This window comes from Brassica oleracea, chromosome C8 (assembly GCF_000695525.1).
Source record: "Brassica oleracea var. oleracea cultivar TO1000 chromosome C8, BOL, whole genome shotgun sequence".
Classification (NCBI taxonomy): Eukaryota; Viridiplantae; Streptophyta; class Magnoliopsida; order Brassicales; family Brassicaceae; genus Brassica; species Brassica oleracea.
The window spans coordinates 12,713,872-12,726,477 of NC_027755.1; the positions used below are offsets into that span (position 1 = coordinate 12,713,872).

General features: G+C 39.1%; 1 pseudogene; it reads right to left on the reverse strand.

Moving 5' to 3' along the window:
- LOC106311179 overlaps positions 1-881 on the reverse strand; it is a 5,792-nt pseudogene extending 4,911 nt beyond the window's left edge.
- Between the last annotated feature and the right edge of the window lie 11,725 nt (positions 882-12,606).

Consider the following 12,606-nt stretch of genomic DNA (forward strand, 5'->3'; position numbering starts at 1 on the left):
TCGTCGGAATTTCCTCGGAATTTTTAAAATCCCCCAACGGCTCTCTAACGGCTATAATATTTCCTCGGAATTCATCGGTTTTTTCCGAGGAATACATTTTTCCTCGGTATTCCATAAGAATATTCCGACGGATTGATATTTCCTCGGAATTCCGTCGGTATATTCCGAGGAAATCAAATTTTGTGTTTTCTCGGAATATCCTCGGAAATTCCTCGGGATATTCCGAGGATTTCATTTTCCGTCGGAATGTCCGTCAGAATACCGCTGTTTTCTTGTAGTGCAATCAGGAAAACATGAGAAAGAAAAAACATGATTTGAGCAAACAACGAAAGTTTCAGAGAAGCCTAACGCTCTTCACAATTTGGGCAAAAGAATCTACGACACAAACCACAAGCTGGGGTCTTGATTCAAACTCAAACTAACATATTTAAATAAGACAAACAAAAAAACTAAGTGGGTTTCATCGAATTGGTAAGAAGATGAAAAGCTAGGGCACAAAATCACGAACCTTTGTCTCGATTCAAAATCAGGACTGTCTTCTCCACAAAAAGCTTCAGACTTTCCAAACCAATCATCTCCATTACAGCTCTGAGCTACATGAACTGAACCCGAACCGGAGCTAACCCAAACCTTCGAGCCATGCTCCTTAATTCTCATCAACGGCTGTTTCGGCTCCGTCAGCGCCGGGGGTTTCTTGAGGCGGCGGCTGCGGAGCTGAAGGTAGCAAGAAGAGTCTCCGGCTACAGCAGAATCAGAGGTGGAGGAATTGAGCCGCTTCAGAGCTAGGGTTTTAGCGGCCCTAGTGCAAACTCCCAGGGAAGTTGGCTCGGTGGGCTCCGTATCGTTGTTGGTAATCTTGATTTTTTCATGTATTTGCCCATTTTCGGACCTTGATTCTCGGATCTTTCTATAGATGAATCTCCACCGCCTGATCAAGAAATCACATTGAATATAGATCGTGTGTGAGAAAGTAATGGAGAGTTTAAGATGATAATTCGGTAACTGGTAACGTTTCCTACTCTAAGGAAGAAGATGGAAGAGCGATTTAGAAAACTTAATCGACATCGGTCCTGCAGAGGCAAAGAAAAAGAACACGGGATTTTTTTTTTTGATCAGAAAAAAGAACACGGGATTTATTCTAACTGAAGTATGAAGTAAACATGAAGCCCATAAAAACTAAAGCCCAATCGAAATACACACTGTTTAAATGAAACGCAAAGTTTCAAGGAAGAGAGACACGTGTCAACCTCTGGTGACAGTATTATCTTACGTGGCAAGAGGAGAAGAGAGTTACACTCTTTTTTATAGTATTAGATATATAGGATTAGACAGACAAGTTTCTGAACCGACTGGGGTGGATGTATGATAAACTTGGTAATAGTATTAAACCATATATATAGTGAGGGTGAAATCAGTCTAGTAATAGGAGGGTAATACCCATGAACTCACCAATCTTCTTGATGTTTCGTGAATCTCAGAAAAGGAGGAGCCAGCCGACAATCACCTGAGAGGACGGACGCAGAGATACTCAAAGGTTGCGTGGTCAACACCATGTTAAGCAGAAACTGCATCAGAGGCAGACTTTTTGAATAGACCGACCTAGGGTTTGGCAAAAGAGAAACTCAGATAGTGTGTATGAGATGTTGGATGCGAAGCTCAAACATCGCCTATTTATAGGATCCCGGTGTTTTATTGTTAGCAAACGTTTTGATAGTAAAGTAAATAGAGGAGATGAAGAGTTTGGGGGAGATGAAGAGTTTAATCGATAGGGGACACTGATTGCAGCAGTTCAGAGTGTAACGGCTCTTCATCGAGGGATAGATACTGATAGCAGCGTTCGGATAGCTAGGGTAAATCGTCGGAGGGGAGACTCGTTCTGACATAATCGTCTCCAACCTTAAAAGCTGAGTATTTATTATTCTGGGTTTTCAGGCCCACTTGTTACTTCATAGGATTTCATTTTAACCTAATGTGTGAAGCTAGTTTCCTAAAGGGCTCTTGAGCAAATGATAAAAGGACCCAACAAATAAAACACACTCTTCGTATTACGCATCTAGGCACAATATTAAGTTGTGGATCCCATAAAGAGAGAAAAGTGCTGATGTGGATAAGCTAGATGGAGAGAAAAGTGTGGCATTATATATATGATTTTTTAATTAAAATTTAAAGTTTTGTTAACATTTATAGTTTTATTAGTTTAATCTTTATAATGAAATGTAAAACTATTAATGTGAAATTAAAACTTTGAGTTTTGGATTGAAATTAAACAATTTATGGTGGTTTAGAGTTTAGATAGTTTAAAGTGTGGATAATATAGTTATTTTGGTACAAATATTCGAACCTGTTTCAGATACATTTGTTATTTAGATATTTTTAGGTTCCTGTTGCCCATGGGGACGGGGTAGCCCCGACTTCCATAGGTCCTTGGTTCGACCCTACATCAGAACTGAACTCATCCAAACTCAGAAAGACCCAAATCAAAACCCACACATAAATTTGTAATATTCAAGCGGGACTTAATTTCAAAACAGAAAAAACGATACCCGAAAAGAATAACTCATACCTAAATGGATAGTCAATGTCCATGCCTAACTGATTTGATAAACTAATAAAAAGAATATTTCTATGTATTTAGCTAAATTAAGTGAAACAGAATAGTAAAATGAAGTGAAAAATTAAGTGACAATAAATGTAATACATTTTTATTATTTTAATTTAAGTTATTATTTTATTCATAAAACATGTATTTGAATTATGTTTTTTGGCTACGTAATTTTCCACCGATTGAAACTAAAATAAAAAAAAAAGGTTTTAGTAAAACAAACTAAACCGAACATTTAACAATAAGTAAAACCCAGTTATTTTACATTTTTGATTTTATAATTGACACACAGTTAATATTGATTAACTAATAAAAAAAAATCTTCACTATTATTATTATGGTAATATAATTAATGATATGATGTACTGTTAAAGTAATATAATTAATGAAATTGTTAAAATGAGTGAAATAGAGAAAACAATTAATGTAATTATATTAACGAAATTACTAAAAACACACTATACTTCTTTTTTATATTATTATTCATGTTTCCAAACAATTCTCATTTATACTTCTATCCCTGTTTTCAAACAGCACCAAAATGTACTTCAGTTTTAATAATATAGATTCACTGAAAAAATGTGGCAAAAGCATGGCTAAAACTGTAGTTAACAAGATAGCAACTAAAATAACATGGCTAAGTAGTAGCTAAAAATGAAATTACGAAACTAAACGTGGCAAAATTGTGGTTAGATATATAGCCACGGTTTTTTGTGTGGTTAAAGCGTAGCTAATTTAGTCACGTTTCATCCCCTTGCCGGATAGTGGCTATTTTAGCCATGGTTTAGCCCGACAATTAACTAAAACATGGCTAAACCATGATTTTTCCGTGGCTTTTTACTTGTTTGTGGTACGCCCCTTTTTGTGCATGTTGGTGATGCACCTTTCGTTTACAAGTGTTTATTTATTGGTTTATGCAATTCGTTTTATCTCCAACGTGTAAAATGGCCTCTTCTACGACCATGTCACGACTCTCCCATCTTACATCCTTTCTCTATCTTCCAGGTTTGTTTCCGCCTCCACACTCTGTTTACTCGTTTATCAAATCATATGGAGCAATAGTGGGGTGGAGTACACTGGATTTATCGATCTTGGGTATAAACTGAAATGTGTCGATGGGTATTTAATGGCACCTGAGTTTATGGTTTGTCTATTTATCACATTCAGTCCGGTTTTTGGTGCTGTGATTTTGTGTTTTCTTTGGTGGTATGATAAATGAAAACTAATTATTATGTCTTCTTTCATAAAATTGGTTCTGTAGAGTATTTATTTTCCGCTTTCTTTCCTCAATATTTCTCTTGTGTTGAGTGAATGAAATGAACAAGCATTGTTGGGATTGTAAAGATCTTCCTTCCCTTCTGGCTAATGTTTTTTTTTGACAACAATTATATTACTCAAACTTGAGGTGGTCTGGGTAACCATACTGGAATAGAACAATCAATATAAAAAACATTTCTATGAAAAGATCTCGCAGTCTTAGCTAAAGAGTCTCAAATTTCATTTTGTGCCTTTGGAATATGAGAAACCTTGAAGTATGGAAAGCATATTTGCAACGTTTTTATGGTCTCCAATTCCGTTGCAAAACTTGGCCAAACTTGAGGTCCATTTATCATCGCGATCAGATCCTTGAAATGAAATATGTCCCAAAGCTCTGACATGGCGAATTTTGTAGCATGCTCTCTATGCCCATTGCAGTGCTTCTACTTCCGAATGAAATGCAGTCTCTCGTCTCCTTAAGTTTCGCATTCCCATGAGCTGAATCTTTCCAAAACAATCCTTCCAAACCCATCCGCATGATATCACTCAAATTACCCTAAGGAGTGAATTACTCTCTCAAATAAAAGATTCGGATGTAGTACTAAGGAATAGAATCCACAGAGACTCTAGGATTACACAATAGATTATGGTTTTGGAATAAATCTAGATTAAATGGTTTATAAGTTTTAAAACAGTTAATGGAGTGGTGAGCAAGTGTATTGCTCGACTGATTTGTTTTGGGGTTGTTAACAGTTGGAAGAAATAGCTAGATTCAGGTATATTCTCAAGTATGATAAGTAAAACTTAATTTGGGTTTTTAGGGGTTTATTGATGTTAATCATTCTTGAATTCAAACTTTAGATATAATCAATCTGATTATCTAATATGGATCTCGGATTTCAACTCTCGTATGTTAATCACGAGAAAGTCTCGATCGATTATTCGTTACGAATATCGATCGATACACCTTTCAAAATATCGATCGACAGGGCTATCACTGCGTCGATCGATACTTCTTCCAGAGAGCTTTACGGACAGGTTTGATCTAAATTCTCTAACTCACTAGACCAACTCTCGTCTGTATCTAGTCAGTTAGATCATACTAGTTATTTTCAGGTATTGAGTAAAGCAATGGCTTGATCTATTAATCCTAAGATCTAAGTTTAAAGGGTGATCCATCCTAAACTTAGCTTTAAGCATAACTAGATGAAAGAATTATATTTCCAAACACCCTAACAATTATTATTGTTAGTAATACATTTATCAACCTATTGAGAAACCTAAATCTAACAATAAGGATTACTCAAACATATTCATCGAACACATAGTTATGATGGTCTGAATAATACTAAAATAAAATGAATAAATAGAGTAAGCAACAAAATGAATAAAAGCAATAGAGTTCAAGATCTTCTCTATTTTGCAGTGTTGATCTATCTCTCCAATTCTAAGCTCTCCCCTTTCAATGGTGGCTTCTTGCTTCCTCCAAACTAGGTCTAAAAAGGTCTCTAGGCAAGTCTGCCTCTAAAATGATACAAAACCCTAATAAATAGCCTAACAGGCGGCCAGAGACTTAGAATGTAATTGTTGAAACTTTTGTGAAACTTTAATTCTGCTAATTTGTCATTAACTCCCGGGTGGCTTCCCCGTCGATCGATATGAAGAGCTCATCATCGATTGATATTCCTTGGTAACTATCGGTCGATATTCTGACAAATAATCGACCATCCAGCAAAGGTAAGAAAGTCTCCAAATAGCTCCAAATACATCATTTTCTTCCAGATAGTACCTGAACCTGTAATTACTCTAAATAGACTCTATATAGTAATAATATATCTTAAAACACTCATAAATCATGGTTAAAAATGGGTGAAATCCATGGTCTATCAACTCCCCTAGACTTACTCTTTTGCTTGTCCTCAAGCAAAACACAACAGAGCAGTCTCTCTCAGAGAGGTTTGAAAACATCAGGAACTCACATGATTTAAAACTTAGAATCATCACCTCTACAATATTGCAATCCATATCTAAAAAGTCCTAATTACAAAAGCACTTTATACAATATCCTAGCTTAACAACCAAATTCATCTAGCCAGCAACTTAAACAAATCTTGTCTGACATTCCCCTCTACCAACCTCATTTCTTTGCATAAATAAAAGTGTAGGCTTTACCTTGGGAGTATCGATCACAGGATGCAAGGATTCTCAAACAAGTATTTGGATCTGCAGGTAAAAGGTAGTTCTTATCTTTTCTCTCTACTAATTTCTCTCTTTAGTCAAAGTCTGTTTATTGCAGGTTGATTGACCAAGATTGGACATGCTTCCATGAATCAAGCCTTAATGGTGGTTTCCACCAAGTCCTGTTCACTTCTTTTTGACCTATATCCAATAATTCATATGAATCGAACCTTGATGATTGCCGCAACCAAGTCCCGTTCGAATTCTTTTTGTTGGAGTCCTTATGAAGCAAGCCTTAATAGTTGTAGCCACCAAGTCCTGTTCGGATTTCACCTAACTAAAACCTATTTAATAATTTTTTTTTTAAATCTAGGCTCAAAATAGAGAGAGAAAAGGTGACACATCTACACAAGGCTTTACCTTCCAGACTTGTTTGAAGAATCCGATTCCATGTATACCAAGCCCCAAGACAAGCAGTTGTGTCAAGTTTAGTGTTGGAGGTCAGCTTTGGTTCCTTCAAACAATCTCAGCAAGTGTGGATAGGTTACAGGTTGATCCACTTTAGTATCTTTAGTACTATGTGCAATCAGAAAGTTTAAAATGGTGCTAAAAGAGTGGTTAGATAACAAGCAAAAATCTAATAAGATCATTATCCCCTTCTTGGCTCAATAAATACTTTTTGTTTTTGAAAATATAATTTAAAAATTCATGAATAAACTAATAGCACTAAGTACCTCCCCCAGACTTAAACTTCACTGTCCCCAGTGATATTCAGTCTAAGATTGGTTGGTTAGAAAATAAATAATAACTACTAAGTTAAAATGTTAGACAAGAGAAAAGAATGTTCGTACCCATCTGTCTCGAGTGTCGATTGATATATACAACTCTCGATCGATCGACATAAGCGCATTACTGTCGATCGACGTAAGGACCTCGTCGTCGATCGATAGCGCCTAAACAGAAATTTTTTGTGCTAGCTGCATTGTCAGTGTGTCTAACCCATAAAAATATGTCAGCTAGGTTAGCTCTGTTAGACAATCCAAACACATGCAAGGTCAGCAAAATAAATAAACTCCAATCATAACATAGAATAATAAGTTCGAATGTAAATCTTAATAGTACGAAGGTAAAAGAAAACATAAGTAGATAAGGATAGAGATATGAGGACTAGTCCTCATCAGTGGTGTCGTCGCTGGAGGTGCCTCTGCGCTAGCGTGATGGTCATGCTGCCAACGGTGAGCTGGCTCGCACACTCCTTCTGCTCGAACAGCGACATCTCGATACTCTGGCCCAGATGGCAGTGAGAGCATCGACTACGACGCGCTGGAAATCTCCCTCAGGGCGTGTAGACATGTCTGACATAGGCGGGAATGGCGGGAGTGCGGCCTCGGGCTGATGCGGCTGAGGTCCTCCAGGGCGCGGAGGAGGCGTGGGTCAGGGCGGAACTGAATGCTAGCGAGGCCGTGGTCGAAATCCGTGAGTGTAGGAAGTGGCAACCTCACCAAGTGCGTGTCGTTCTCGTCCCTGAAGCACCAGTCACGGTCTCCCTTGAGCCACTGAGTGCTCGTGAGATGTGATGCGTCCATGTAGACGATCCGGTCATCCATCTCAGCATCATCTAATGGAACTCCGCAGTGTATGAAAATCGGGGTAAGTAGGCTCCCGACCGTCTCCTTCTTCCTTCCCTGTGACTGAAACGACTTCATCTTAAGCTTGACCAGATGCTCAGCAAAGACGGCTCCAATGTTGGGCCACACGTCGTCCGCGGGCTCCTCTATATCCTCCATGTGAACCAAACTCCTCACCGCGTAATAGGCTAATGTGAGCTCGTGCACCCTAACCTTATTAGATTCCATTTTGCACAACAAAGTGTTGGCAAGGACCTTCATGAAGTAGCGCAGATTTGGGTGACGGATGTCTGTCTGAAGAGTTTTGGCGGACTCGAATTAACCGGTAGCTATGTGCTCCCAGAATGTCAAAATCCCTGGGAATTCGGGTACGATGGCGTGCTGATGCTCGTTTTCGAACCCGTAGATAGTGCAGAGAGTCGAGATAGGTACTCTGTAGCAGATGCCGCGAATGAAGAAGGTCAAGACACCCTCGTTAGCTCTCTTTTCCCTCTCGTTGGCATAATAGACGTTTACCGTGGCCATGAACTGGCGGACCAGCTCTGGGTAGAGAACCTGTGGGTTAGTGGCCAAGTTCCCCATACCCAGCTCTACGAACAAGTCCTCGAGGCCCGATTTGATGCCCAAAGCTTGGATCACGTATGGATCGACGAACCGCGTCGGCTCGATGGAGACCTTCAGCCACTCATTGTAGAATATGCTGTCATAGTCATCCCACGTGTCCACGATCGCGCGGTTTCTACATGCCGCGGTCTTCGCCGCTTTACGTGTGTCGTCCAAGCGGTCAAAGAGTGGGATAGGTTCGTCTTCGCGCTCGCATGGCCAAGGGTATTGGTCGCGAACCAGCGGTGGTGGTGGAGCTGGGCTACTGCCGCCTATGTCGAACCTTCGCTTCGTCCTCCTTTCATACATCTGCAACCAAAAACCATAAACGAAAATAGGAGTTCAGTTCGGTTTGATGGTTTGGTGCAATATCGATCGACGGAACTAGTGGATGTCGATCGATGTTTCGGTTCGACAATCGATCGATGAAACGTGTGTATCATCGGTCGATTTCACCTTCGCGGGAACCTGCAAAAACCCATTGATGCAATTCGAAGTGCATGACATATATAATTGGTTTAATCGATCAGTAGTCCCTATTCTATCACTCCTTTAGCATGAATCGATCTATAAGGGCACAAAAATCCCGGTTCTAGCTCATTCTCTATTTCAACCCTAGGAAGAACTAAAAGTTAGAAAATTCTGTGTTCATACCATGATGATGCGTGAGTTAGGCGATCTAGACGGATAGAGGGTCAAAAATCGAGTGGATTGAAATCTTCGGAATTGGCCGAAAAACGAGAGAGAAAAGAGATGGGAGTGTGTTCTTAGGGTTTTCGGGTTTGTGTGAATGTCGACTTATGTGTAGACTTAATACGAGCCCGCGTCTGTTGATTTATTATCGATCGATGACGGAGGGTCTTTCTCGATCGACAGACGGTACGTATAAATCACTCCTTTTTTTACTAAATTCTAATTATCGAAAAACTAGAAATGAGTTGCCTCCCATTCAGCGCTTATTTTAAGTCTTTAGCTTGACTCGACGTTCGATTTTCTAATTATCGGGAAGTGAGTCTAAGTTTATAGTCCCGATATTTGGCGGTTTAGCCCAATAATGCTTTACTCGTTGGCCATTTACCGTGAATTCGTCTCCTTTATTATTTATAAGCGTAATGACTCCATAAGGATTTATGTTCACAACAGTGAAAGGACTTGACCAACGAGATCGGAGTTTTCCGGGGAACAGTGTTAGCCGAGAGTTATATAGCAGCACTTGATCATTTGGTTCAAAGTGTCGGAAAATGATCTTTTTTATCGTGATATGCTTTCCTCTTTTCTTTGTATATCTTCGAACTCTTGTAGGCTAAATGTCTAATCTCATCCAGCTCGTTGAGCTGCATGAGCCTCCTTTCGGCAGCCGGTTTGATATCGAAGTTTAATAATTTAATAGCCCAGGCTGCCTTGTGTTCCAGCTCGACTGGTAAGTGACATGATTTCCCATACAGTAGGTGAAAAGGGGTGGTTCCTAAAGGAGTTTTGAACGCGGTCCGGTATGCCCAGAGTGCGTTGTCCAATTTTCTTGATTGTTCCTACAGTCTTTTTGAGATGTTCCTACAGTCTTTTCTAAGATTTCTTTGATCTGTCGATTTGAGACTTCTACCTACCCGCTTGTCTGCAGGTGGTATGGTGTAGCAACTCTATGGTGCACTCCGTTCTTCCGGAGTAGTCCTTCAAAAATCTTGTTAATGAAATGGGATCCACCGTCACTTATGACTACTCGGGGAATTCCAAATCTCGGGAAGATGATGCTTTTGAAAAGCTTAATAACGACAGACGCATCATTCGTTGGGGAAGCTACTGCTTCGATCCATTTTGACACATAATCAACAGCGACTAAGATGTACTTACTCCCGTAAGAGGAAGGGAAAGGACCCATGAAATCTATTCCCCAACAGTCAAATACTTCTACTTCTAGAATAGATTTCTGTTCCATTTCATGTCTTTTACTGATTTTTACTCTCCGTTGACATCTGTCGCATTGTGGTATGAATGCATGAGCATCGCGAAACATGGTTGGCCACCAGAATCCTGCTTGAAGGATTTTTGATACCGTTTTAAAGGTCGCAAAATACCCAGCATAATCGAATCCATTGCATTGGAATAAAATGTCGTGTATCTCAGTTTCGGCGACGCAGCGTCTATACATCCCGTCAGAGTAGTCTTTGTAGAGATATGGTTCGTCCCAGTGATATTTCCTAACTTCTCTTAAAAACTTTTTCCTTGTATAGCCTCGCAACTCTTCGGCCTCTATGTCAGCAGCTAAATAGTTTACTATATCAGTGTACCAAGGTCTGCTATTTGAACCTTGCCCAACCGCATGCACTTCCCAATATAGACTTTCATCTACGGGGGAAGCGCGGTCTGGGTACAACTCGTTGTACGCGACATTAACTTTTATATCGAAGGTGAGGGTTCTAGGATTCGTCTTTTTGCTTAGATCATCTGAAGTGTCGATCGACTTACTATCGTCGTCATCGATCGACATGGTACACCTGTAATTGATCGACATGGAATCGTTGTCGTCGATCGACAGGTCCTCGGAAGTGAGACATACATTCCCGATGAATGAATCCGTTTGGTAAACGTTTTCAGTTGGTAAGAAGTCATCGATAGGGACGTCGTTTTCTATTCTTATCCGGGAAAGATGATCTGCAACTCCGTTTTCTACTCCTCTTTTATCTTTAATCTCGATGTCGAATTCTTGAAGTAGAAGGATCCATCGCAGGAGTCGTGGTTTCGCATCTTTCTCTTGCATTTAATATGTAATTGCAGCGTGGTCAGTATGGACAATGACTCGTGAACCGACCAGATATTGGCGAAACGTTTTGAATGCATAAACTACAGCAAGAATTTCTTTTTCCGTTGTTGCGTAATTCCTTTGTGCCTCGTCGAGTGTTCGACTAGCATAATAAACTGCATGTAGCTTTTTGTCTTTCCTTTGGCCCAGAACCGCTCCTACATCGAAATCGCTTGCATTGCACATGATTTTGAAAGGAAGATTCCAGTCAGATGCTTGTACGATGGAGGCGATTATCAAGGCTTTCTTTATTTCCTCAAAAGACTTTACGCATTCTGGTGTGAAGTCGAATTTAACTTCTTTACAGAGAAGGGAAGTGAGAGGTCTAGCGATTTTGCTAAAATCTTGTATGAACCTCTTGTAAAATCCGGCATGTCCGAGAAAACTTCTCACGTCTTTTACGTTTGTGGGTGCCAGCAAACCGGTCATTACTTTAATTTTTGCCCGATCTACTTTTATTCCAGCAGCGGACACTTTATGTCCTAGGACGATTCCATCGTTAACCATAAAGTGGCATTTTTCCAATTTAGAATGAGGTTCTTTTCTTCACATCTTGCCAAGACTTTACATAGGTTATCGAGACAGTTTTTTAAACTGGATCCATATACTGAGAAATCGTCCGTAAAGACTTCCATGAAATCTTCTATCATATCAGTAAAGATTGACATCATGCATCGTTGGAAGGTGGCAGAGGCATTACAAATACCGAATGGCATTCTACGGTATGCGAATGTTCCGTAAGGGCATGTAAATGTGGTCTTTTCTTGATCGTCAAGATGTATAGGGATTTGGAAAAATCCAGAGTATCCGTCAAGAAAACAGTAATATTGGTGATTTGCCAATCTTTCCAACATTTGATCAATGAAAGGTAAAGGGAAGTGATCTTATGTGGCAGCATAAAAATCAATTGAATAAGAATCAATTGAATAAGAATCACTTAATTAGGATGTGGCTTATGTGGCATAAGAATCAATTGAATAATTTGTAAGTCCAAAATCTAATTGCTAGAAAACCTTATAGAACAAACGTGTACTGTATATGATTTATGGTATACGATAAGCAAATTGGTAAACCAAACTCGAGCATAAAAGGAAAAAAATAAATGTCTTGCATTTAAGATGGAAGACAAAAAACGTGTTTAAGTATATTCATATTCATACGTCGTCCAATACAAATACAAAATAGTATACTAAAGTTTCAACATAAAACCTTGGTAGCCTAACATATATAATCACGCTTTTCCATTATGGAATCATATATAAACGATGATGTAAATATGGAATATTTGATAATCCTATATAATCATATACAAACGGTGATATAATCTGTGAGTTTTTAAGTCTTTGATAATCCTATATAATCATACAGAGGATTATTGTTCTGTATATTTAGTGTTGGAAAACAGAAGAAGGTGTCCAATTTTGTATTGTTGATGTTGGTTCTATGTGGAAGTTATCTTTTAATTGAACCAAACAACATTCAAAAAAAAAATTGGTCGGTATAACATATTAATCTTCGCAAACCAGTATACACATTTCGAA